Genomic DNA, 5,363 nt, shown 5'->3' on the forward strand with positions numbered 1-5,363 from the left:
CATTTTCAATCTTCAGGTCTGCAACAAACTTTCAGTTCGTAGAAAGTCCCTGAGTTTCTAACAGCGTTTTAGTCAAGGATTCACTTAAAAGTTAAAGTAAATCTATTTTGTGCGAAAAGCGACTACCTTTGCGCAACATTAGCTGTATTATCTGAACGCGTAACGGTACGAAAAAGATAAATTCTCCCGTGATCTCGTGTAAAATTCAAATTCAACTTGAACATTTTTAAACACAACGATTCAATTCCACGATTCGAGGGAAGTTAACGCACCCTTGATATTACTTATGCTTTATTTTTACATACGTAATACCCGTTGTTTCACTTGTTGCAATTAATTTGCGAAACGTATTAAAAATTATCGAATATTCCGTTTGAATGAATAAAATCTCATTGCAATTCTCGTAGAAAAAAGAAGAATTACAGATAAATAATTATGGTAAATTGCTTAATTGAGAAATTTTTTCATGTACAATTAAGTAACTTATTGACGAACGATTAAGTATGCAAATTACTAGTTCGCAGTCAGTTTAATTAGCATAGAAATTATACGTGACTTGATTGTCAAGCTGTTTATTGCTCAATGCATTCGTGTAATCTTCGTTAAAGTAGTTTCAGATAAATCATCCTAACGTGCGAATTCCACGTAATTATTCTTGACACGAAGTCAAGAACACGTATCTAGGATTATGTAATTTCCAATGAATTGACATTCATGTTATATATCACGAATATAACCTATCTTCTCTTGCGTATAATTCATGCAATATGTATGCTTGATTATCCTTGGTTATTGATTATCTTAACTCCAGATTATCTACTATGGTGTCATATAGCTCCTTCTTGCACTGCACCCCTCAATTATAATCGCTCATTCGTTAAATCCACCGTCGATCATTACAATTAGAAGGGCGTACGCGCGCATCTTTATTCCTCCAACGAAAGAAACGGAAATGAAATTTTTTCGAATACGAACGCTCCAGTTTTCCATTGTTCCTTCCGCTCGCTTTGATCGACGATATGAAAATGGGGAGCTCCTGTGAAACTTTTCGTTCAAACCGAATGTAACTTTTGCCAGAGAGACACGGCGAGAGTCGCCTAGGTTTTGATAAGAAATCTGCTCGGGAAAGGTGGAGGAGAATCGCTAGACAAATAGTTCTTTTCAGACAGCCATAGCATAGTGTGTTCTTTTGAACGAAAGCGACGCGAATTTTTCATGATTTCTCCGAGACGACGAATATGGATGTAACTGTGACGCGTATGATTCTTGTCTATTGTGTATTATACATATTCGAGCTCCACGAGGAACGGTTTAATGCTAGTTTTATCTTCTCCCTTTGTGACAGAGAGAAATATTTATCGATATAATATTTATTGCAAGTTTTCATTTTTCACTTATCTCGAAGAATATTTAAGGGTAGTTTTATCGTTTTTTTTTTGTTTATTTTTTGATGTTGACTTTCATTTATACAAAAGCAAAGAATAATTGCAACGTTTATTACTGGTTTATTATAATTTTTGTTACAAATATTTTTCAAAGGGTACGACGTATAATTTATCGTTTATCGAGTAATAATTTAATATTATTATTAACGAGTTAAACGGTTTAATTTGAATCGAACAAATAAATAATTTTCGTGATGTATAATTTTCAGTTGCAAAGTGATTATTGAAAATGATGAAAATGTACTCGGTTCTCAAATAAAAGGATGTTATAGAGAGATTAAAGGTGTAATTAGCCAAACATAGTTTATATGAAAAATTTTCATCAGTTAATATCCAGAATCGCAGCTGACATTTTCATAATCTCTAAAAGATTCCTGCGTTCAGTGACGTATAAATATTCGCATCGCAGGAAAATAGTACCTAAAGATTTCTATGGGGTGTATTTATACGAAATTATTCGAAGTTTCTTCGATGTTTAATTTTTCGAATGCTTTTTAGAATTAATATTACACAAGATATTGCGCAGTATTTTTAATTAACGAAACAGAATTATGAATTTTAGCGTTTGATATTTTTAACCCAGTTACTAGCAACTTTTGCAATCCTAGTTAATAGGATTGCAAAATTAATTTATTTGAAGGTTACATATTATCAGGAACTGCTTGTAAATTAGTAAAGAAACGTTGTTTCGTGATATTTCAGAATTTAAAGCAAAATTGATGTACGACAGAAACTTAAATGAAGTTTAAATGACAAGATATTAAAGTTAAGGTATTTTTTCGTGTATTAGGTGTGAAAATGAATTCTTTCCCATTCTATTCACATAATTCATTCAAAACCATCGAGTTTCTGTCGCGATGGTATTCGTAAGCTGCCATAAAAAATGGCAAAAGACTGTCAACAATACTAAAAATTATTTCGATCGCTGATCTATGTTTTCGTTATTTTTAAATCAATTTTTAATTGTACCCAAAAGTCGATAAGAGTTCATTTCTAAATCTAACAATTTAAATACAATAAAGGTAAAATTTTGTATGATTCAACAAAATATTTTAAATGGAAAAGCATACATCAGTGGATATTTAATAAACAAATTGGTTACAATTATGTAATTATTACTTCTTTCTGGAGATTTTTATTAATTCTTACATCTCATATTTCCGTTTACGCAACATTACCATTTCTGTCCAACTTCACTCTCAGATTCTACAATATACTAGAAAAATCAATATTCCAGTGTCTCAACAGGCACAACGTCCTACTTTTTACTTTATAAAAATTCATAGCTTTACAGTATCTTTTCGAGAATGCTGAAAATTAATCCTCTTCCGAAAAAAAAACATTTGCACACTTCAGAAGAAGAGGAGACACAATTTCTTTTTCTGCTTAAGTGGTCTCCCTCGTGAAAAACTGATACGAAAAAGAAAAAGTAATCAATCGAATCGCGAGGGTCCGTTTTCACGATGAAACTTATTTTAGAATTTGAACGTAAACTTATATTTACATTGGTGGACGAAATGATCAGACGGGTCCCATTGAAATCACCGACACTGTTTTCTCTCACAACAAGTCACCGACACCAGCGTTGACCGACAACATAAACAACAGTTTTTATGGATAAGAGCTTTAATCAACGACAGTATTAATAGAGTAGAATTTATTTTCAACGTCACAGCTATGAAAACGACTTGGTTTGCACTACCCTATACGTGTATTATCTTATGTTTTACAGTATTATGTTGTATTGTACAGTATTGTTATTGTTACAAAGTTTGGGAATTTTTTTTATAGGTATATAATTTTTCATGAATTCTTCATAAAATAATTTTTTTCAATTTTAACAATAGTTTCGATTTTCTCAGAAGATGTAAATGTAACTTTCGGCTTCTTTCTCCAATTTTTAAAGAGTTAAAGTTATTTGCGAGTTATTCGCTAATTGCGAAACCTCTTCGGCAAATTACACAACATTGGAAATAAAAAATTCGTTCGGATTTGTAAATAAATATGTATCATCTACAAGGTAGCCTATGATTTTTTAAAAATTATAATCATTATAGATACGGTGCGGCAGTCTGAAGAGGAAAAACATCTTTTTACCTGTTTCTTAAAAGTTTCTAAAAAATGAAACAATCGAGATATCGAGAATAATAAATTTTTATTTACAAATCAAAAAGAATTTTCATACACGGTTCGTCAATAATTCGCGCTCTCCTTTTGCAAACTTAGTAGCAAAAATGTCTCGCATAAAAAAAATTCTTAGTTTAATGTTTAATAGTGTCTATAAACATACATATGTATATATTTTTTTATTTTTGCTGTGAAATTGGGGTTCGTTGATTAGCCAACGAAAATCCTACAAAATGAATGAGAGATAAATAATATACAACACGTTAATTAATATACAACACGTGCAATAAACCCAACATTTATCGAATACGAATAAAGTAGCGTTATTTCAGGGACACCGTGTACGTAGCGCGATATTAAACAGCGGAAGGAAGTATTCGAGTGAGAGAGAAAAAAAAAAAGAAGGAAGAGAGAACCGCGAATAAAAATTCCTCGTTGGCTGATCCACGAGAGCTTGCCTCGATCCTTTTGGCCTCCTTCGTCTCTCTACGCCACCTTTCTCTTTCTTCTTCACCCTTTTCCCATCCTGTTCCCCGTATCTATATCATTTCACCATTTTCTGTTTGCTTGTTCATCCGTATCTTGGCTCTCCTTTCCGTCTCTTATTCTGCTTTTCTTCTCTACCCCCAGCTCTCTCTCTCTCTCTGTCTTTGTTTCACAATTGTTTGCGTTGCCCTTTTCCCCGTCTTTTTCACGGGCTCCTTCACCCTCGTCACGTGTTCTCTTTTGCACTGCACAGCGGTTCGAAAAGCGATATTTTCACAATTTCTATCGATAAGTATTTAAGTCACTTTACTAATATTTGTACTCGCTCGATAACTTACCCCTTGAGTGCTCGCTAAAATGTGGTAACGAGGTGGGAACTCTTTTTATGATTTCAGTTATTTGTGAACAATGTGGATGTTTGTTTTTATTCGTTTCTTATTTAGTTTTTAACACTTTCGCGACGGGAAAAGGAAGTCCTACGTCGTTTCAAAGTCTTTAGCAGAATACGGGCAACGTGGTCCTACGTCATTTCAAATTCTTCAGTTGAATACGCATTACGCATTTGTAATGTTTAGTTTTTTCAAACTTTGAACAACAAATGACTATAAGCATCATACTGAGATGTAATATTTCTTATATTCACGTACCTACGAATAGCAGAACCTTGCCGTACTCAGCTACAGACTTTTGGAAATTATATTGCCCGTCGCGAAAGTGCCTAACTATGAATTGCATTCGTTTCCTGACTTTAACAATGTCGTGTCCTATCTGAACCTCTTGCAAAGTAAATTTTAAGTATTTCGGATTGTCTGAACACTCGAAGGGTTAAAAGCCAGTTTCTTCATAAAAGCGGTAAATTTAAATATCGTTTCTCAATTTGCTGTGTGCATGTGTCGTCATGCTGCGGCCAGGTTCGGCATACTAATTCAATTGCAGTTATCTAGAAAACGTGGAAAGCACGTTTTGCCGGCGCTTAAACACGGCTAAATTGCGCTGACCGTTTTTCTCGAACGTCGCTGACTGTTCGTTATTTAGTGGCACCTGTAGAAGTAGCTGCTCTAACGAGATTTTAACCTTCAATGGTTGCCTAAGTAGGATAGAAGCGGTTCCGACAAAAGCTTGAATAAAAAACGCGCCATGTTTTTCACGTTTTTGCTCGTTCCAGTTTCAGTTGAAATTGTTTTCGGGTAGTTTTAATGGGGTAAAAGTATCTTGAAGTTAAGGGGCCGCGAATTATTGATAATTGTGATTGCGCAGCAAAAAGGAGGAAATCTTTTCACCGACCTCCTCTTTAACCCTTTCATC

The sequence above is a fragment of the Habropoda laboriosa genome, unplaced genomic scaffold (assembly GCF_001263275.1).
Source record: "Habropoda laboriosa isolate 0110345459 unplaced genomic scaffold, ASM126327v1 scaffold147, whole genome shotgun sequence".
Taxonomy (NCBI): domain Eukaryota; kingdom Metazoa; phylum Arthropoda; class Insecta; order Hymenoptera; family Apidae; genus Habropoda; species Habropoda laboriosa.